Here is a 23,833-nt window from a genome sequence, read left to right as displayed (position 1 = left end):
TTACATCTTCAATAAACATTCTTCATCTATAAAAAAAAATAATAATGTATGAACATATCCTCAATAGAAATTGAAAAGGAATGGATAGATTTAAGGAAAAGATGGTGATGTTGAAATTAGTACCTTTCCCGATCTAAATGAATCTGATTTGAAAATATTGAAATTTAAAATTCAAATGGAGAAATTTATAAAAATTACTAGATTTCTTGTCTGTAATATGGTTCACAAGAATTATAGATTTAAGACTAATTTAGCTTTTGCAAGCCATCATTGATTCTGCAATTGCTATATATAGGTACGTATTTTTAAATGGACTATGTAAATTATTATATCGATATCAATGTAATTCTACGTGTCCAAAATACTAGTATTGTAAATACACACAGTAGGTATATGCATGTATCAACTGAAATGCCAGTATGTCTAATTCGTAATTAATAAATGGATTGATGATTATAAAATTAAGACAACTGATAATTTTTCTTAAAAATTCTCTTATCCATGTTTTAATGATTATCATTATCATATATATGATTTTAAAATTGTTAAATTTTCACAGTCCGCCTATGGGTCGGGGGCTCCGGTCCTTCACCCTCTCTGCGTAAAGTATTTTAACTTCAGAAAAACTTACCTGAGATACTGGTTCCCCCCCCCCCCCCACGACTTTCAAATATATTGCTACGAGCCTGTTCCAACCTCATGCCATATAATTTATGGCTTTTACTCACAAGAAAACTTCTTTTTATTCCAAATTTTGACAAGTACGTATAATTAGGGTATACACGTTTTTATTTTTCTATAGTATATATTTCACTTTTAAAACTAATCTTAGCATACCAAAATACATATAACTATTTAATATAAAAGTTGTGGTTGTAGAGGGGGAGGGGGTTGTTTCCAAAATAATAACAAAAGATTTGCTAAATCAATATTTTTGTGCGAGTGTGGGCCCCTAACCCGACCCCAATCTGCCCCTTTTGTCAAGATTTCTGAATTCGCTAATACTAGCTAGTATGTAAATGCTTTAATCTTGAAAATACAGATAGATTCGCATATTATATTTGTCTGGAAGCCGATGAAAAGCCAGGGAAAATTCGTGCTTTTTGTGCTTCACTTTTTAAAAACAGGTTTAAGTGTGATCCGCCGCATGTTATTGTACTCTCTAAACCAAATAAAATACGATCTGCGCATGCTTAGTACCTAGCGGAAAGGTCTTAGTCTTGGGCCAAGTCTTACGCCGTTTTCTGAAACGTGATTTAGGCCCGACTAAATTTTGGCGTAACTTTCTTAGTCGGACTAACTTAGGCCCAAATCTACGACTTTTTGAGAAAGGAGCCCCAGGGGCCCGTTTCATCAAAGGTCGTACGCCCAGTCGTAGCGCTACGCCGGTGTAAAGTTGGGACTAGCACGAAGAGTTGCGTTTCATGAAAGAGTGTATCGTTACGCCTGACTAAATTTAGGCCAAAATTTTACGTCTACCCATGGGTAGGCGTAAGTCCGGGCGTAAAGTTAAAATTAAGCAGTTTTACTGATTTTAAACCAATTTAGCGAGTTCTAAAGAAAAACTACGGTTCTAAGAAGCCTTTTAAATAAAAACTACATTATTTAATTGTACATACTTTGAAGAAGGGGGGGGGGGGGGGGGGGCTGCTACAACCACTTGGGGACGTAGTTGATTGGAGTAATAACGTTCTTAATACTTTAATACATTTCTTCTGAGAAGAAAAGAATTTCTTTTTAGAGATTTCTTCGACCACCAATCTTACGTATTTCATGTCGATAATGCATTCGTTTCCATTTGATTGTTGTATTGTATATGTATAAGGTATTGTAAATCGACTTTACTTGTACTATATTTATACCCCCGCATAAAAATCGAGAGGGTACTTTTAAATGAAATTTAATGAGTCATTCACAGATTCATTATAAAATATTGCCATTGTGCCTTATTGTACGTTTTGATCCGACACATATTTTGGGTTTCCCATAGCAAAACATGGACACTGCCATTATATTCAAATGCGAGGCGGGGTGTATCATTTAGTGAGGCCATTGCAAGCCCAAAGTACCTCTAGGTATATATTCTGTTTCATTCCATTAAAATTGTCTATTATTTGTCTATTGTCTATTAAAAATTGGTTTCAAAAGCACAGTAATCCTCTATCTGGTAAATTTCTACATTTAAGAAAAAATAACTCATCTTGAAACCAAGTAGGTTTTTTAATCATGTTTACTCCTCGTCCATGCACATGCTTGGATGTAGAGGGGATAGGAGAGAAGGTCCAAAACCTCCCGAATTTGCAGATTAATAAACATTTAATGTACAGAGATAGGGGCGAATGTAATTATTTTTTTAGGTATCTGGAACAAGTGAAGTCCTCAGCAAATCTATGACGGAACCCGGGTAGGGGGGGTCTCATAGACAATAAGAGATTTTTTAAATGGCGAAAATATTTAATTTATTACATTGTACTTTTATTATATTGATGTAAGACGGTGATATTTACACAGTTAATTTCAAAAAATGAATTATTCCTAAAATATTTTTTTCTCAGACAAAGATTAATACAGAAGATATCTTTATTTTTCATGATTTCGTCTTAAAGAGTAAATCTTACATCGTATTAGATAATCCGACCGCATTTAAAGCACGTATAAAATGAAAATATACATTTTTTATTTCTCGAATAACTTGATTTTTTATGAAAAAGAAAATAAAGAGTATATCTGCAATTCAATTTTAAAGACAGAGAACACACAAGCAGAGAATTTCTTTACGAATATATTATTTTGTTGTCATCCGAATATCTCTCTCTCTCTCTCTCTCTCTCTCTCTCTCTCTCTCTCTCTCTCTCTCTCTCTCTCTCTCTCTCTCTCTCTCTCTCTCCGTACTTGTAAACTGCGTACTTGTGAAACGGTACATTAAATTCAAGCTGCAGATTGTAAAAAAAATTCTGTGACAGCATTTACCTAGAGTCTAGTATTTCTAAATTGTTTTATGTACATTTGTGTCGTTTTAATAAACAATAACAATATTATAATTAATCAATTGCATTGACAAAATTTTAATAGACTATAAGGGAGGATGGCCTCACATGAGTAAACGTGTAAAAATTATTTCTTGACTCAAAATGTGTACATATGTAAACCCTTGGCATTTTTGTACATTATTTTTGCTTGCAAATATACACTTCTATACATTTGTATGAAAATAAAGTTTTAAAATCTTATTCTGTGTCAAACTCAATTATTAGCATTTATCAGTAGAATCAGTATTTATCGAATCATGAAATTGATTATCAAAGGCGAAGTCATTAACCTGTATCTATTTAGGGAAGAGGGGGGGGGGGGGCTGTAATTAAAATTCCAAAATAAACAGTTTAGCTTAATTCTGAAATACAAGTACGATCCCTTTTTTCCTTTCAATTTATAGGACTTATTATTGAAATGTTGTAAAAAAAAAAAAAAATTAAAATCGATTTTTTATAAGATACGTATCTCTTACATGACTCTATAAATCCATGCATGTTTCAATTAGTGCAAACATTCATTTATCTATAAATTGTTTTATTCTGTACTTTGATGTGCCTCAGTTTATTTAAGGAATGACTCTAATTCTTGGCCAGATTATCGAGTATAATATGGTTTGGGTCAGTTTACGCTTTATAATCCGCGAAGCGGATTATAAAAAAGCGTAAACTGACCCAAACCATATTATACTCGATAATCTGGCCAAGAATTAGAGTCATTCCTTATAATTTAATTTTAAAATAATTAAACAACTGGGGATGTAAAATTGTGTTGTTTTTATTAGTTCAAATTTACCGCGCAATAATACAACCGTAGTAACGGAAGTGATGGGAAGCAAGGGGAGGTAAAAACTGATACATAGATCTAGCAGCCATGATGCTTGTTTACATGAGGTAAGATCGAGCAACTGTTTGAAGTTAAAGGTACATTCATTAAATCTGGAATTTTTCATGAATCCGAAGGACTGGAAATGAGGGGATTGATGGATACAGATGATTCAGCTGGTTGTCAAGGGGGTGTGTCCCCATACCAAACCAGATTATACAAAATGTTATGCGTTCCTTTTTGGAAATCAACCAATGAGAGACAAGAATACAAACAGAATTAAATTATTCGTGTTTAAAATACGCATTGGACAATGTTTGTGTTCTTGCGCCTGCGCAATGCAACGTTGTCAAGGACTTAGTCCTGCGACTAAGCGTATCTTTTACGACTACACTTACGCCACTTGGTGAAACGCAAATTACGCCCGACTAAATTTTGGCGTAAGCCCCGGAAGTACGCTTAAGTTAAGGCTTAACTTTACGACTTTTGATGAAACGGGCCCCTGTATTTTAATCTATAGTTTTGCTATGATGGTAGACATCATCAAAGACATTTTAAGTATACGAACTGCAGGTATAAACATATTTTGAATTTCCATTTTAAATTGTTTTCCGTGGCGTTCATCCTTTTCTTTCCTAATAACACTAAAATGGATGCTCAAACATAGAAATTGAAATAAATACTCAGTATACATTATTCATCATAATCTATATCATTTTTATAGAATTCTAAGTGATCTTAGTTGCCATGTTGGCTTTTGTTCATATACCGGTATGAGATGAACTTTCGCTGACGTCTGCTTTGAAGAGAATTTATTGGAGATCATTGCAATGATCACGATGCAGACTAGCTAAAATTTACTCTATGTTTTATTATTTATTGTGTATAGCATTATGTTACAAATAAGAAAACGATTACAAGAATTTAACTTTTCTTACACTGGCATTTATTACATGTAAGGAACACAACATGATGGATAGATCAAATCATAAACCATTACAAAACAAGAAAGAAACTTTCTGTATTCCAGTGGCTGACCCTCAGCTTTTTTTAAAAGAATCCTTGCATTGGGATTCAGTACACCCGGTCGACCAATTAGCAGTTGTTTTTGTAAATGACGATATTTGCGTTCGGGATACTTCTTGACTCTTTAATCTCAAAATGAAAAACGCAAGAAAACAACGATCCGTAAGATAACATGCAGGTCTATGAATAGCTATGGTGTCATCCAATATCTTCTAAATATATGATTAAGAATTTATATTGAAGCTTCAGATTTGTATTATAAATAATAAATAAACATGCTCCTTAATTATTTTTGGGAAAAAAAACTTTGATTTAACTTTTTTTAAACACGTGTCTTTATTTCTGTCGATGATGCAATCTGTGCGTACCTGATAGATTTGAGATCACGTGACGGAAAACAATCCCGTCTTTTGACTTCATTGTATGCCAAGGGTTCATGAGGAGAGTAGCGTATCACAAACCCTTTGGCTAGCGAAGATGACCCTCCTGCTATTGCATTAAATGTTTTTTTATTACAAAAAGGTCCAAATAGTAATTTGAAACCTTTTTAAAATTTTGCTAGTGCAGATACATACCCAAATGACTATGACATAAACTCAAGTCATAGGTAGTAAAGCCGTTGTCTTGAGCACAAACTTCCAATTTCTCTTCATTTGAAGTTAAATATGTAAATGTGCCAAACTCATATGATACACTTTTACTGCAGTGACCTTGAAAAAGCTATGTCCTTGAGTCAAGGTCAAACATGTCCAAATGAGCTTTGGTAAAGGTCATGACAAACCTACAGCTCAAAAATCTTTTCATTAGAATGTTACAGAATGGGCAAAGATTGCACTACCAATGACCTTGAACTTGTTCAAATGACCTTCGATCAAGTTTTGGACACATCTCTAGATCATAAGCAATCTTAATGTCAAGTATGAACTTTCCTATTTTTGGAGAATAAAGTAATTCCATCTTTCAACAAATAAGGTAACCAAAATACCTTATCTTATCACGTTCAGAAAACATATTCATAGAAAAATGGCTAAAAATCATCGATTTTCATAAGGATTTATGAACCCGTTGCTAAGGAATGAATTTCCTTGGATACCTATCCCTTCATACGTTAAAAAATATTTAAATTGTGTTTTAGCATTACGTAAGACAAAATCTTTTATATACCAAAAGCTTTTGAAAAAATAAAATTTTGACTTTCCATTCAGTGCTCGATGCTTGCTGATTTTGACTCTTAAGCTTCCAATGACATACTGAGTATGTTACCCAAAAATGTAACAAGAACAGCAAAAATATGCAATTTTGACTATTTCTGGTTTGACCGGAAGTGCCGTCATCTGACGTATTTTGACGAGACTATTAGATTAAGCTTGACATTCTAAACAACTTTGCTTCTTCGACGTATTACAAATTCTCAATACTTTTTGAGATATAAAGAAAAAAACTTTCCGCCCCTCTCAGCCCTTAATTATAGGAGCCAGTCCATTATTGTTGATATCCTTTGAAAGATCGTGACATTCTCTACAACTTTTGTTCTATATATCTTTACAAAATATTAACATGTAAAAAGATATTGCAGAAAAGGTGTGAAAAATTTCTAAACCCATGATAGGACTTTTTTCGAGCCATAGTGAGCGCTGATGTGCTGCACTTCCACAGAAAAAGAGAGGTGTGTGTCACATCAGCACATGTTGCTCTATATATCATCGCTGAAAATCTTATGTTTCTGTCTAAAAGCACTTTTGAGAAAATCACTAAATAACAGAAATCTGGAGACCGGAAGTGACGTCATCTAAACAATTTTTTTTATCATGTTCGTTTGATGTTCTATCAGTCCTGAAAGTTTCATGAAAATCGAGCGAGACCTTTCCGAGAACTCGCGTGCACAAAATCGGTAAGAAAAAAACCCAATAATAACTAGAGCAAAGCTCGTTGCAAAGCAACGAGTAGGTCTTCCGTCCTGTTTGACCGGAAGTAAGTTTCTTTAAAAAAAAAACAAACAAACAAAATGAGTAATAAAGTCCAAAAATGGTTTAAATCCTCCAAATCTATGTTAATTAAAATTAATTAAGCGATTTTTTGCTACTTCTGGATTGACCGGAAGTGACCTCAACGGACGGAAAATTGAATTTTATGCTTCCAATGACATCTGTTACCCAAAAACATATCAAGAAAGGCAAAAATATGCATTTTCTGACTACTTCCGGTCTGACCGGGAGTGATGTCGCTGGACGTAATTTGATGACCCAATAGATTGAGCTTTGACATTTTGAACAAATTTTCTTCTTTGACGTATTACAAATTTTCAATACTTTTTGAGAAATCAAGGAAAAATTTTCGGCCCCTCTCGGCCCTTAATTTTAGGGGCCAGCCCCTTATCGTTGATATCTTTTGAAGGATTGTCATATTCTTAACAATTTTTATTCTATTTGCCTTTACAAAATATTAACATGTAAAAAGATATTGCAGAAAAGGTGTGATGTTTTCTAAATCCCCGATAGGACTTTTTTCGAGCCATAGCGAGCACCGACGTGCTGCACTCCCGGAGAAAAAGAGAGGTGTGTGTCACATCAGCACATGTTGCTCTATCATCGCTGAAAATCTTATGTTTCTGTCTAAAAGCACTTTTGAGAAAAATGCTGGACAAATGCTGTGACCCTCTGAAAATCACTAAATCGCGGAAATCCCAAAACCGAAAGTGACGTCATCAAAACAAACAAGAGGCCCACGGGCCTTATAGGTCACCTGAATAACATGAAACAACTTTCCAACAACTGAATTTGGTTTGACTATTTTAAACCAAATGCCTTGAAATTCACAATTTTGAAAGAGGCCGCATTGTTTGTCATAGCTATACATTTAGTATGCTTAATTTGGTTACTTAATACCCAAAGGGAGATCAGAGTAACAGAGAGAAAATGCATTTCCACTTTATAACCACCAGTTGTGCACACCAACCCAAAGAAACCACAGACCCTGCGGCCACCTATTTTAAAATTTTATAAATTTTATAAATTTCATTTCATCAGAAATGGGTGATTGATATCAAAGAACGGATTTCAAAGTATTACTTTATTTTCAGACTACGTAACACCCCACACCCCAGCGCAGTACCCCTAACGCAGGGGCCCTGAAATTAACCATTTTGGAAGAGGCATCTTTCTTCATCATATATATACACTTAGATCATTGGCATTATACCAAGGAGCAAAGGAAAATATTTCCAAAGAATTCATGCGTTTCACAATATAATCATTATGGAGCCCCACCCTAACACCAGAACCCCTGACCCAGGGGTCATGAAATTCACAAATTGGGAAGAAGCATCCTTCCTCATCATAACAATGTACATAATTCAGTGGTTTCTACCCAGGAGCATAGGAGAAGATTTTTAAAGAATTTATGCATTTTCACTATATAATCAACAGAGCCCCGCCCTAACACCAGAACCCCGACCCTGGGGCCATGAAATTCATAATTTTGGAAGAGGTGGACTTATTCAATATAACCATGTACTTGGTTAGTCTATTTCATACCCAGGAGAAGAGAGGAAGATTTTAAAAGAATTAATGTATTTTCACTATATAGACAATTAAAGAGCCCCACCCTAACACAAGAACCCCTCACCCATGGGTTATGAAATTCACAATTTTAGAAGAGACATTCTCGGTCATAACTATGTCCTTAATTTGTTTGTTTTATACACAGGAGCAGAGAAGAAAATTTTCAAAGAATTAATGCATTTTCACTATATAACCAATAGAGCCCTGCCCTGCTAACACCAGAACCGCTGACCCAGGGGCCATGAAATTCACAAATTGGGAAGAAGCATCCTTCCTTATCATAACTATTTACATAGTTCTTTGGTTAAAGCCGCTTAATCCGAAACAGGCACATATTATCTTACACAATAAAAGTACGTCATTACTTAGATAATATACTTAGTATAAAAATAAATTATAAGATTGATTTAATAGTTTATTACAACAATCCTTACGTGGAAAACATAGATCAAAAACGTTATTGACAAACAGAAGTTCCTGACAGGAAGTTAAGATCTGTGAAGTCACGTTTGAAAAAAATAAATTTATCGGTTTTATCTAATTATGAAGATAATTCAAAAGTTTTTTTTCCATTAGTAGAAGACTAAGTCATTGAATATAATCCATAGTAATTTTTATATTAATATGCACATTTAAAGAATAAAGGAAAATCAGATATTTATTTAAAAGGAAATCTAGTAACGAAGGCTAAAATATTGTCCGTGTACAGGTATAAGTACTTTGTTGAGAAAAAAAAAGCTCGGGTTCGTTCTTCATGAGATATACATGTAAGCGATAAGTTTAATTTTTCGAAGGTGATTTCATACGATATCAACATAGGATTATTTTCTGTGTGACCTAACAACAATTATTTTTTTAACTTTTGAAGTTTGATATCTTTTGAAAGAAAAAGACTTTGGGGATATAATTTGACAAAAAGTGAAACTATGGACAATTATTTTTCAAGAAGAAAAACGAATATATTTTTTAGCGATTAGAATCGGACCAAGAGGCTTTAAATATCCAAGCGCAGAGGAGGAGATTTTTAAAGAATTTATGCATTTTCACTAAATAATCATTAGAGCCCCGTCCTAACACCAGAACCCCTGACCCTGGGGACATGAAATTCACAATTTTGGAAGAGGCAATCTTATTCAACATAACTATGTTCTTAGTTAGCTTACTTAATGCCCAGGAGCAGAGAAGAAGATTTTCAAAGTAATAATGCATTTTCACTATATAACCTGTTTAGCCCCGCCCTAGCACTAGAACCCCTGACCCTGAGGCCATGCATTTCACAATTTTGGTAGAGGACTCAATGCTGATTACAATCATACCAACAGTTTGACTGCTTGATGTCCCAGAGTAAAGAAGAAGATTTTTAAAGATTGCACTAATTATAGTGGTTTTTGCCCCACCCCCAGGCCCCAGGGGGGCAGGGACCATGAAATTCATAATTTTTGTTTCCCTTCACCCATAGATGCAATATGCCAAATTTGGTTGAAATTGGTTCAGTGGTTTCAGAGAAGAAGCTAAAAATCTTCAAATGTTAACGCACGACGCACGACGACGGACGAAAACAGATAGCAATAAGTCACCTGAGTTTACTCAGGTGACCTAAAAATGATATATCAAGTTTCTTTGATAAGTCCTGAAAGTTTTATGAAAATCGAGCGAGCCGTTTCCGAGAAATCGCTTGCACAAAATCGGTAAGAAAAAACAATAATAACTAGAGCAAAGCTCGTTGCAAAGCAACGAGTAGGTCTTCCGTCCTGTTTTGACCGGAAGTGACGTCAACAAAAGAAAGCAAATGAGCTAAGTCGTCTCCAGTGACTATAATTTCAATTTTGCGTCAAAACCTTCAAAAATAAGCTATTTTTGGCTACTTCCGGTTTAACCGGAAGTGATGTAGAAGGACGAAAATTTAAGTTTTATGCTTCCAGTGAAATATGTTACCCAAAAACTTGTCAAAAACGGCAAAAATATGCATTTTCTGAAGACTTCCGGTTCAACCGGAAGTGACGTCGCCGGACGCATTTTGTTGACTTCAGTAGATTAAGCTTGGCATTTTAAACAACTTTGCTTCTTTGACGTATCACAAATTCTCAATACTTTTTGAGATATTGAGGAAAAACTTTTGGCCCCTCACAGCCTTTTATTATAGGGGCCAGCACCTTACCGTTGACATTTATTGAAAGATAGTGACATTGTCTACAACTTTTGCTCTATATGTCTTTACAAAATATTAACATGTAAAAAGATATTGCAGAAAAGGTATGAAAAATTTCTAAATCCCCAATAGGAATTTTTTGAGCCATAGCGAGCTCCGACGTGCTGTATTCCGGAGAAAAAGAGAGGTGTGTGTCACATCAGCACATGTTGCTCTATAATCACTGAAAATCTTATGTTTCTGTCTAAAAGTATTTTAGAGAAAAATGATGGAGACAATGAGACCCCCTGAATCGCGGAAATCTCAAAACCGGAAGTGACGTCATCAAAACAAAAAATGATATATCAAGACTGTTTGATGTTCTATGAGTCCTGAAAGTTTCATGAAAATCGAGCGGGCCGTTTCCGAGAACTCGAGTGCACAAAATCGGTAAGAAACCCCCCCCCCCCCCAAAAAAAAATAACTAGAGCAAAGGTAAGCAACGAGTAGGTCTTCCGTCCTGTTTGACCAGAGTAACTTTCATTATTCCAAAAAATGAGTAATGGCATCCAAAAATGGTTTAAATTCTTCAAATCTCGGTTAATTATTACAAAATAAAGCCATTTTTTGCTACTTCTGGTTTGACCGGAAGTGACATCGACGGACGGAAAATCAAGTTTAACGCTTCCAGTGACATATGTTACCCAAAAACATGTCAAGAACGGCAAAAATATGCATTTTCTGACGACTTCCGGTTTACGGGCCATTGGGCAGGGAGGCAATGAGACCCCCTGAAAAACACTAAATCGCGGAAATCTCAAAACCGGAAGTGACGTCATCAAAACAAAAAATGATATATCAAGACTGTTTGATGTTCTATGAGTCCTGAAAGTTTCATGAAAATCGAGCGGGCCGTTTCCGAGAACTCGAGTGCACAAAATCGGTAAGAAACCCCCCCCCCCCCCCCCCCCCAAAATAATAACTAGAGCCAAGGTCGTTGGAAAGCAACGAGTAGGTCTTCCGTCCTGTTTGACCAGAGTAACTTTCATTATTCCAAAAAATGAGTAATGGCATCCAAAAATGGTTTAAATCCTTCAAATCTCGGTTAATTATTACAAAATAAAGCCATTTTTTGCTACTTCTGGTTTGACCGGAAGTGACATCGACGGACGGAAAATCAAGTTTAACGCTTCCAGTGACATATGTTACCCAAAAACATGTCAAAAACGGCAAAAATATGCATTTTCTGACGACTTCCGGTTTACGGGCCATTGGGCAGGGAGGGATCTATTTCATGTGAACACCTCTTGCGACATGGGACCTCCGTTAATACGGTCTCATCCGGAGGACCGATCTTCATCTTCACATCCCACAGTGACCGAAAGTGACGTCGCTGGACGCATTTTGATGACTTCTACAGATTAAGCTTGCCATTTTGAACAACTTTGCTTCTTTGACATATTACAAATTCTCAATACTTTTTGAGATATAAAGGAAACACTTTCGGCCACCTCAGACCCTTATTTTAGGGGCCAGCCCATGATCGTTGATATCCTTTAAAAGAAGGTGACATTCTTTACAACTTTTATTCTATATGTCTTTACAAAATATTAACATGTAAAAAGATATTGCAGAAAAGGTGTGAAAATCTCTAAATCCCCAATAGGAATTTTTTGGAGCCATAGCGAACGCCGACGTGCTGCACTTCCGGGGAAAAAGAGAGGTGTGTGTCTCATCACCACATGTTGCTCTATCATCGCTGAAAATATTATGTTTCTATGTAAAACACCTTTGAGAAAAATGCAGGACAATGGGACTCCCTAAAAATCACTTAATCACGGAAATATTAAAACCGGAAGTGACGTCATCAAAACAAAAAAATGATATATCAAGTTTGCTTGATGTTCTATCAGTCCTGAAAGTTTCATGAGAATTGAGTGAACCGTTTCCGAGAAATCGCGTGCACAAAATCGGTAAGAAAAAAAAACAATAATCAAGATAGTGGAAAAGAAACCTAAGAATAACAAGAAGTTCTTTCACTAAAGACGGAAGACCTTAAAAATAATTAAAAATAGTTGAAAAGAAACCTAAGAATAACAAGAAGGTCTTCTGCTGAAGACGGAAGGCATTAAAAATAGTGGAAAAGAAACCTAAGAATAACATGAAGGTCTTTCGCTGAAGACGGAGGACCTTAATAAAAACAGTGGAAAAGAAACCTAAGAATAACAAGAAGGCCTTCCGCTGAAGACGGAAGACCTTAAAAATAGTGGAAAAGAAACCTAAGAATAACAAGAAGGTCTTCTGCTGAAGACGGAAGACCTTAAAAATTGTGGAACAGAAACCTAAGAATAACAAGAAGGTCTTCCGCTGAAGACGGAAGACCTTAATAAAAATAGTGGAAAAGAAACCTAATAATAACAAGAAGGTCTTCCGCTGAAGATGAAAGACCTTAACAATAGTGGAACAGAAACCTAAGAATAATAAGAAGGTCTTCCGCTGAAGACAGAAGACCTTAATAAAAATAGTGGAAAAGAAACCTAAGAATAACAAGAAGGCCTTCCGCTGAAGACGGAAGCCCTTAAAAATAATGGAAAAGAAACCTAAGAATAACAAAGAGGTCTTCCGCTGAAGACGAAAGACCTTAAAAATAATAAAAATAGTGGGAAAAAAATCTAAGATTAACAAGAAGGTCTTCCGCGGAAGACTGAGGACCTTAATAACTAGAGCAAAGCTCGTTGCAAAGCAACGAGTAGGTCTTCCGTCCTGTTTGACCGGAAGTGTGTTTCTTTAAAAAAAAATAAAATGAGTAATAAAGTCCAAAAATGGTTCAACCCTAACAAAAAAATACTATAGTAAACTATAGTTAACTATAGTTAACTATAATACCAAAGTTAAAACTTTGTAACTTTGATTTACTATAGTGAAAACTTTGGAACTTTGATTAACTATAGTGAAAACTTTGGAACTTTGATTTACTATGGTAAAAACTTTGGAACTTTGAATAACTATGGCGAAAACTTTGGAACTTTGATTTACTGTAGTAAAAACTTTGATTAAGTACTATAAAACCCTTGGAATTATTTTTTGGCTTTCCATTCAGTACATTTCAAGACTAAGATTCATTAAAGTTTCAGAGAACGTTTTGAAAATACGACCTGTCCCCTAAAAGAACGAACACAAGAAATGAATTTTAATGTACAAATTGTTTCTTGCACCGATAAATAAGCAATATTTATTATTATTTATGGGAAAATTTATTATAAGATATAAATTCCGTCACTTAGAATCAAATATTTGCCTCCTTAACTTCAGATAATTTTTTTTCTACTATTAAATGTAAATATTGAATTTAAATTAATTACTTTGAATATTTAAATTAAGATGAACAACAAAACCAGCCTAAACAAACCAATATCATCCCCCTTAAAAAAGACTGATGATAAAAAATTAATAAAACAAAATACAAAAACTTTAAAACTTTGATCTACCTTGGTAAAAACTTTGAAACTTTGATTTACTATTCTAATAACTTTGGAACTTTGATTTACTAAGGCGAAAACTTTGAAACTTTCATTTACTATAGTAAAAACTTTGGAACTTTGATTTACCATAGTGAAAACTTTGGAACTTTGATTTACTATAGTAATAACTTTAGAACTTTGATTTACTATAGTGAAAACTTTGGAACTTTGATTAACTATAGTGAAAACTTTGGAACTTTGATTTACTATAGTAATAACTTTGGAACTTTGATTTACTATAGTGAAAATTTGGAACTTTGATTTACTATAGTAAAAACTTTGGAACTTTGATTTACTATGGTGAAAACTTTGGAACTTTGATTTACTATGGTGAAAACTTTGGAACTTTGATTTACTATAGTTAACTATAGTTTACTATAGTATTTTTTTGTTAGGGTTAAATCCTCCAAATCTATGTTAATTAAACTTGAATTTAGCGATTTTTTGCTACTTCCGGGTTGACCGGAAGTGACCTCGACGGACGGAAAATTAAATTTTATGCTTCCAATGACATCTGTTACCCAAAAACATATCAAGAAAGGCAAAAATATGCATTTTCTGACTACTTCCGGAAGTGACGACGCTGGACGTATTTTGACGACCCCAATAGATTAAGCTTGACATTTAGAACAACTTTGCTTCTTTGACGTATTACAAATTCTCAATACTTTTTGAGGTAACAAGGTAAAACTTTCGGCCCCTCTCGGCTCTTAATTTTAGGAGCCAGCCCCTTATCGTTGGTATCCTTTGGAAAATCAACCTATTCTTAACAACTTTTGTACTATATGTTTTACAAAATTTAACACGTAAGAAGATATTGCAGAAAAGGTATGAAAAATTTCTAAATCCCCGATAGGACTTTTATCGAGCCATAGCGTACGCCGACGTCCTACACTTCCGGAGAAAAAGAGAGGTGTGTGTGTGTCACATCAGCACATGTTGCTCTATCATCGCTGAAAATCTTATGTTTCTGTCTAAAAGCACTTTTGAGAAAAATGCTGGACAAAGTGACCCTCTGAAAATCACTAAATCGCGGAAATATCAAAACTGGAAGTGACGTCATCAAAACAAAAAATTATATATCAGGTTTGTTTGATGTTCTATCAGTCCTGAAAGTTTTATGAAAATCGAGCGAGCCCTTTCCGAGAACTCGCGTGCACAAAATCGGTAGGAAAAAAACAATAATAAAAATAGTGGAAAAGAAACCTAAGAATAACAAGAAGGTCTTCCGATGAAGACAGAAGTCCTTCATTAAAATAGTGGAAAAGAAAATTAAGAATAACAAGAAGGTCTTCCGCTGAAGACGAAAGACCTTAATAATAAAGGTAAACAAGAGGCCCAGGGTCCACAGCGCTCACCTGAGTACATCGGCTAGGAATAAGCACATATCAGATCAGAACTAAAAGTTAACTGGGGGCTTGAATTTTAACCCCCCAGGGGTTCATGATTTGAACAAACGTGAATCTACACTACCTGAGGATGATTCCAAAAGAGTTTCATCTTTCCTGGCCCAGTGGTTCTTGAGAAGATCTTTAAAGATTTTTCCTGTATATTCCTATGTAAAACTTTGATCGGCCATTTTGGCCCCACCCTAGCCCCAGGGGTCATGATTTGAACAAACTTCAATCTACATTACCTGAGGATAATTCTAAATGAGTTTCATCTTTCCTGGCCCAGTGGTTCTTGAGAAGAAGATTTTTAAAGATTTTTCCTATATCTTCCTATGTAAAACTTTGATCAGCCATTTTGGCCCCACCCTAGCCCCGGGGGTCATGATTTGAACAAACTTGATTCTGCACTACCTGAGGATGATTCTACATGAGATTCATCTTTCCTGGCCCAGTGGTTCTTGAGAAGAAGATTTTTAAATATTTTTCCTATATATTCCTATGTAAAACTTTGGTCAGCCATTTTGGCCCCACCCTAGCCCCGGGGGTCATGATTTGAACAAATTTGAATCTGCACTACCTGAGGATGATTGCACATGAGTCTCATGTTTCCTGGCCCAGTGGTTCTTGAGAAGAAGATTTTTTTAAAAATGCCATTAATTTTTCTCTAATTCATAATTATCTCCCCTTGGAAAAGGGCGTGGCCCTTCATTTGAACAAATTTGAATCTCCTTTACCCAAGGATACTTTGTAGCAAGTTTGGTTGAAATTGGCCCAGTGGTTCTTGAGAAGAAGACGAAAATGTGAAAAGTTAACGACAACGACGACGACAACAACAACGACGACAGACAACGGACAAATTTTAATCAGAAAAGCTCACTTGAGCCTTCGGCTCAGGTGAGCTAAAAAGAAACCGAAGAATAATAGCGAGCGTAGCGAGGCGGCGCTAAGCGCCGCTCGCGTAGCGAGCTCAATAGACTAACGTGTACGAACAGAGGAAATTCAGGTTGAAATCTGCACATTGTTCCAAGAAATTTTTATGAGTCCACGTGAAAAAATTCCAAACTCCCAATAATCCTTTGCGGTGCATAGCAACATGGTGGCTAAAATTAATGCAATCTCCATGCCACAAAACTATCGTTTGCGTCCTAAGTCAACAGGACTTTTTATCTGACGTCATACTCAGTTCCTCGGATGACTCGTACCTCGCACATAACCTCGGACGTCAACGGGGATCTACCATCTTGCCGTTTGAATGGAGCGTAGCGGAGTCAGTCGCGATTGCCGATTGTCATACTTTCGTCACTTTAACGGTTCGGGTATTTCCGATTTTGTCGGAAACTTCCGAGAAGTTCGGAATCTCGATCTCGATGCTTCGAAAGTGATTTCTTTTTATTGTTTTGTTTTCTTTTTTGTTTTCTTTTTCTTGAATGATCAGGCAGTGTATGTGTAGGTTTTTGATAGTACATAACTGCGCTCGCCCCAACGGTCACACCGTAAAACATATTAGAAGGGTCTTCCGCTGAAGACGGAAGACCCTAAAAACAGTGGAAAAGAAACCAACGAATAACAAGAAGGTCTTCCACTGAAGGCGAAAGACCTTAATAATAATAGGAAACATAAGAAAAACAGTAAGGTCTTTCGAAGGAAGTCGGAAGACCTTAATAATCTTAATCATCAGAATCAGTAGAAGGTCTTCCGTTGGAAACAGATGTTATCCAACGGAATACCTTAAATAGCCCCAATAGGCCTTGACCTACTAAAAATAGAATACATTTCATTGGCTCCCTCTTTATGAATATATAACTTGGTCAATCGCATCATCTCGGGTCTTCCCTCTTGAAAAGGCAATGTTGTCTTGGCGTCTACCATATACATTCGAGGTCGTTTTTCCGCTAGTCGGAAAGGCCCGAGAAGTTGCGATTGAGAACTTGGTATGAAAACCAGGAGCAAGACTATTGTACCAAAGGGCAATAACTTTTAACTTACTCTAAACCTCTAAATGAATTGTAATATTCAAAAAGGAGAAGAAAAATTAATTATGTTGAAAGGCAAAAATACTGTAAATAAAAGTTTTTAAATGACATGTGTATGCAATAAAAATTACCTTTTATAAAGAGATTTCCTTCTTGTATGTCGATATTAATTTCTCTCTCTGTTAACTAAAGATAAGATAAGCTTTATTTAAAGTCAGTATGGTAGTTAAAAAATAACACAAGCTCTAATGAGCTTTTGACTGACATTTTTTAACATATACATAACAGTAAAACAATGAAAACTCAAACTCACTGCCATTCCTCCTTTCTTTATCATCCCAGTACACAACCTGAAATAACATTTGTTTGGAGAATTATAATCCTGTTCTTATCAGCTCCTTAGTTCATTTAACAAGTAAACAATGTAAAATATAACTTCTAGATGTTCTTATTAGCCATAAATAAGTGATGAAATATATAAAACTTAGGAGTATGGCTGATACAGTTATAAATATTATAACTTAAATATATCTTACATAAATTTCAAATGAACATTTAGGCAATACACCTTACACCAAAAACATTAATATAAACAATGCATGAACATTTGAAAAACATGCACAAGACATAAACATACCAACCATTAATAATTAGACAGTGATGAATGCATCATATGAAGAAGAAAAAAGATGACTGATGTATACAAATTATATCAAATTGTTGAATAAAATGATGAAATAGTAAATTTAATGAAAATGAAATCTTGTCACTTTTAACAACTTGAAAAAACTTTAATATCCATTTTTACAATTCTAATGAATTATTTTACATTTAACCTTTTCAATTCTTGGATTTTTTTGAGTTACTTCCATCAATCCTAGTATTTTTGATAATAATGCAATCACTTCACTTTAATAAATGAAGTAATGTGCTTCTTTTGTTAGACAATGGATAATTTGTTTTCCATAAATTCTGAATTGACTTCTAAAATTTCCTTTTTTAAGCCATCTATATATACTTCTATCTGTTTTTGTCTGTTATATTGTGCATTGTCTGTGAACATTTTATTATCATCAACTTCTTCTCTGGAACCGCTGAACCAATGTCAACCAATTTTGGCATATAGCATCTGTGGGTACAAAGGGGAACAAACGTTGTGAATTTCTTGGCCCCCGCCTCCCTGCGGCCTATGGGACAAAAACCATCAGAATTAATGCAATCTTTAAAAAATCTTCTTCTTTATGCTTGGACAATCAGCAGTCAAATTTTTGGCACGACTGTACATGTAATAATTACTGAGCCTTTACCAAAATTAAGTTCCAAATGGACATGGATTCTGGAGGAAGGGCGGAGCTTTAGGTAGTCATCATACAATAAAGATGCATTATTTCTTGGAAAATCTTTGTCCATGAGTTGTAATGCAATCACTTTACTTTAATAAATGAAGTAATGTGCTTCTTTTGTTAGACAATGGATAATTTGTTTTCCATAAATTCTGAATTGACTTCTAAAATTTCCTTTTTTATGCCATCTATATATATACTACTATCTGTTTTTGTCTGTTATATTGTGCATTGTCTGTGAACATTTTATTATCATCAACTTCTTCTCTGGAACCGCTGAACCAATGTCAACCAGTTTTGGCATATAGCATCTGTGGGTACAAAGGGGAACAAACATTGTGAATTTCTTGGCCCCCGCCCCCCTGCGGCCTATGGGACAAAAACCATCAGAATTAATGCAATCTTTAAAAAATCTTCTTCTTTATGCTTGGACAATCAGCAGTCAAACTTTTGGCACGACTGTACATGTAATAATTACTGAGCCTTTACCAAAATTAAGTTCCAAATGGACAGGGATTCTGGAGGAAGGGTGGAGCTTTAGGTAGTCATCATACAATAAAAATACATTATTTCTTGGAAAATCTTTGTCCAAGAGTTGTATTTTACTTATTCATTTTTATAGATCCTTTACTTTGTTGTATTGTACTGTTTTATTGTTCTCAGGTGATCATTAAGGTCATTTGGACTCTTGTAAATTTATTTAAAGGATATGCTTTAAAAATTGTTATTAAATGTCATGCAATTCTGTGAAACAGTGTAAAATTATAATATTGAAGATAAAATACTTGTATCTGATATTCAATTACTTTGTAAACTCCATTTTCAAAACTCCTGATTTTCCATTCCCAGTTTCTGTTCTCCCCACTCTCAACAGTCCACGTATGCACAATTTCTTTCCTTACCAAGTCATTTGCTTGGAAACTGGACTGTTGCGCATTTCTCCTTAGTTTTATTAAATTTAAAAGATTTTCCTGTAATTTTTAAGAGTCAAACACCTTTCCTTTTGAAGAAAATTGCAGCAATTGTTTGTGTTCCTTGTCAATTTAAAAACTTTTTTGTAGATGTTAATTTGCTTTTCCAAGGCCTCCACTTTCTCCTTCTTTGTCCTCAGCTTCTCCAACTCCTCCTTGATCTTGTCCTCACTCTCCCAAAGTCCAACCTTTCTCATGTCCTCTATTGCACTATCCAACTCATTTGACTTTTTCTCCTTCTTTCTTTGCGCTTCTTTTTCTTTCTCTTCTAGAATTTTTGTTTGTTTTCTAAAAAGTTCTTCCTGCTTCTCTTTGTCTTTCTGCATGAACATCCTATTTTCTGAACATGCATTATTAATTATGTTTTCTTGTTCACTCAAATCTTTCACTTTCAACCAATCATCTGTTTTGTTATTTGAATATAAAATACAACTTTTGATGGTATTCAAAGAAGAGGTGGGGGATGCTTTTAATTCAAAATCTAACTGTCCCATCAGTCTTTCAAGGCAAATGTTCTTTGTGTCACAGGACTGACATTCTTGTAAATCACTTGAACTAATATTAACTTACTTGCCTCCATTTAAAATTTCACTGAAGAGTTTACTACCGTTGCTTTTTTAAACAGTACCCATACGCTTTATAAAAACACTTATAAGATCATCATTTAATGAAGTCTTCAGTAAAAATTCAAAAATCTCGTCATAAAAATACAGACCATAAAAAAGTGAAACTTCATTATTCAGTGCCAGCTTTGAGTTTTAAATAAACAAATCCAAAACATATAAAAATCTCTGAAATACAGAGCCCAAATCGAAAATGTTTCTAACTTCTGCTGTTTTTAAAAAATAAGGTTCGGTGATAATTTTGCATAAAATGCCAAGTGATCTTAAAAGAGTTAAAATGTTTTGTTCTGCAACATGACAAAATAAAATTCTGATTATATAAGAGTGTAAGAAGTTTTAAAAGAATAAAAATATTGTAAAATAAGTTTGTGCATAAAAAAGTACCTGCAGCATTGTAAAACATTACATTGAAACGATTCCCTCTAAAATTGACAATGGGAATCTCTGTAACACCATGATTTTTCAAATAGACTTGTACAACATGTGGATCACCTACCTAATCTTTAAAAAATAATTTGGAAAAAGATCTCAAAAGATTCAAAGTAAAAGGCTCTTTTGATGAATGGTTAAAACCAGGAAATTTGAAACACAATTCTTGTTCAATATTAAAAATTTCTTCAACACATACATCAGAAAAATTCAAAAGGCGGTGAGTAGAACATTTGAAAGAATGGACATTGTGATGTATATCTTTACACAAAATGTCATTTACTTTTTGTTCCGTGGCACATCTGTCAGTCATAAAACAAAACATTGTTTAAAATGGTATCACAGTCACCCTCTTTCTGAGAAATATCTGATAAAATATCTTTCGTAACTTCAACAAATGTCTCATCCTTCCCATCACAGACCTCTCTTGACCCTGCAGATAAAATCTTCTCACCAGTGTTAAATTGTACACCATAAAAATGTTTGCCTTTCTTTGTAGTGGCATCTCTATGCATAGTAATATTTGTAGTGTTTGTAAGTTCTTCATTCAACTGAGTTCTACTGACTAAGCCCATTTCCTTGTAAAAATTCCAACAGTGCTTTTTGATGGCAGATTTTCGACATGAATATTAAAAATATCTAAAACAGCTTGAATAATTGGTGCAATATGTACCAAAGCTACTTAGTATGTTCCTACTTCTAAAAATATAATACAAGTTTCTCAATTTAAAATTGTAAGGTTTCCCTTTACCATTTTCTCTAAAATCAATATTTTTTTATATGTACAAATTCTTCATCATCACAATCACAATTATTGTCTTTCTCTGACATTAAAAAAATCAATCTCTTTTTTTAAGTCAGCAATGACTGTTTTTATAGTATTGCATTGCACACTTTTATCATTTTTTGTACATTTTCTTTGTCATTTTTTAAATGACATTTTCTATTTCTTTTTTTATTTTTTCATCTTTTTTTCTTTCTTTCAATTTTCTGTTTGTATTTCTAATATTAAAACCTCTAATTTTGTTTTTGAGAGCTGCATTCTCCCTCCTCAGGTGTTCAATGACAATATTCTGTTCAGATATATATATTATATTTAATTTCTCATTCACTACTTCACTTTCCCGAATTCCTCTCTGTTCTTTGGCTAAATCTTCTTTTCCAAATTTCTGGCTGTCTGTCTCCTCTCTACTCTTATTACTTTTTATTGAATCTTGTTTAGAATGCGGCAGTTCGAATATATTGCTTAAGTAAGAATCTGTCTTTGTTGGTAAATTTATTCAATCTATCGATTTCTTTTTTCATGCGCTTTACTTTGTACAATAAACTAACTTTGTAAATTCGACTTTTAATTTTTCGTACACTTCGTGATGTACACATTTCATATAGTTTGGCTGGTTTTTATGCTTTAAGTAGATTTCATGGACATCTAAGTATGTGAGATAACACTGAGAATTTTTCCTTTGTATCATGGTGTTCTTACAAAAACTTGTTGACCTGATATTTTGAATGACCTGATATTTCTATAGTGAAGACCTGATATTTTTGTAAGAGACGTTCAATGGAAGGATTTGAATGACTTGGTATATATTTTAATTCTTTTAGTAAAGCTAAACACTTTAAATGGTTTTGAGATAAATCTTTTTGCCAAAATTTAAGAAAAAATTGACCTGATGATTTGAAATGATCTGATGATTTCCTACTAAAGACCTGATATTTTTAAATGATGTGATGGGTTTAAATTAAATGTCCTGATTTATTCTTATAATATTTCCATTTATAATTTTGTTCTCTGTGATAACTCTTTGAAAGTAAGCAGAGTTGATTTCTTGATAATTCTACCGGAATGTAAATTAGGCAGGTCGATAGGTCAGGAGCTAAGGAAGCCTATTATGCATGAAAATCTCGTGCGCATCGGTCTCTGTGTCTGACGCCAAGGAGGCCAAATATGCATGTAAATCTCGTGCGGCTGCCTTTGTGTTTGGGCGAGGACTGTTGAAATTGGCATGGGAGTCCTTCTATAATTTAAATCTATGCCTACATTTTTAAAAGTCCAAAATCTACAATTTTATTTCAGAATGAAATGGAAATATAAGGAATCACTGTCTAGTTAGTATATAGTATTCCAGGGACATCAACACTAGTGGGAAACATGGGATAATTTACGCATAACGGGCTTCGCCCGTTATGCAAATTATCCCATGTTTCCAACTAGTGTTGATGCCCTGGCATACTATACTAACTAGACAGTGATTCCTTAAATATATTTTAATGAAAATAAAACAGATTTCAATGTTAAACTTTATTAAATTTCAATATTTGCAGCAATTCTATTTCACTTGAAAATATCAGGTCTGTTATCAGGTCATTCAAAATATCAGGTCATCGAGTTTTGTGAATATACCTTAGCAACAAAACCTACTTATTATCCAATAAAAGTGTATTGTGGTATAGTATTAGCTACAATCATTGATATATTTGCCCATGAAATAAGAAATGTAATGTTTAAATTGATAATTTATATGATATATGTTTTTTCATCAGGTCAAATATCAGGTCTTTAGTATGTTCCCATGAAAGCCCATATGCCAATCGCAGCATCAAATGGCTAAACACTTATTCTTCAAGATTTTGCTGAAAATATTCAAACAAGAGGCCCATGGGTCACATCGCTCACCTGAGTACTGTAGCTTAGAAAAAGTAGAAATTGGTTTATTATTGAAAAGTTAAAATCCAAAAGTAATCCCATGATCAATCATGGATTTGCTCTTCTTCAAAGAATTTTCCCATATATTTCTATGTAAAACTTTGGTCGGCCATTTTGGCCCCGCCCTACCCCCTGCGGTCATGATTTGAACAAATTTGAATCTACACTACCTGAAGATGCTTCCATATAAATATGATGAATAATGGCTTTGTCATTCTTGAGAAGATTTTTAAAGAATTTTCCCATTAATTTCTATGTAAAACTTTGGTCGGCCATTTTGGCCCCGCCCTACCCCCGGGGGTCATG

At 34.4% G+C, this 23,833-nt stretch overlaps 1 pseudogene; it reads right to left on the bottom strand.

Annotated features, from left to right (window-relative positions):
• On the bottom strand, positions 1-21,395 carry LOC134259993 (myb-like protein X; annotated as a pseudogene).
• Positions 21,396-23,833: the final 2,438 nt, after the last annotated feature.

Source organism: Saccostrea cucullata, unplaced genomic scaffold, assembly GCF_032062105.1.
Source record: "Saccostrea cucullata isolate Sc308-1 unplaced genomic scaffold, CSIRO_AGI_Scuc_v1 ctg436, whole genome shotgun sequence".
Taxonomy (NCBI): domain Eukaryota; kingdom Metazoa; phylum Mollusca; class Bivalvia; order Ostreida; family Ostreidae; genus Saccostrea; species Saccostrea cuccullata.
Note: the sequence above shows the minus strand (reverse complement) of the source record. Positions and strands in the feature narration are given on the sequence as shown.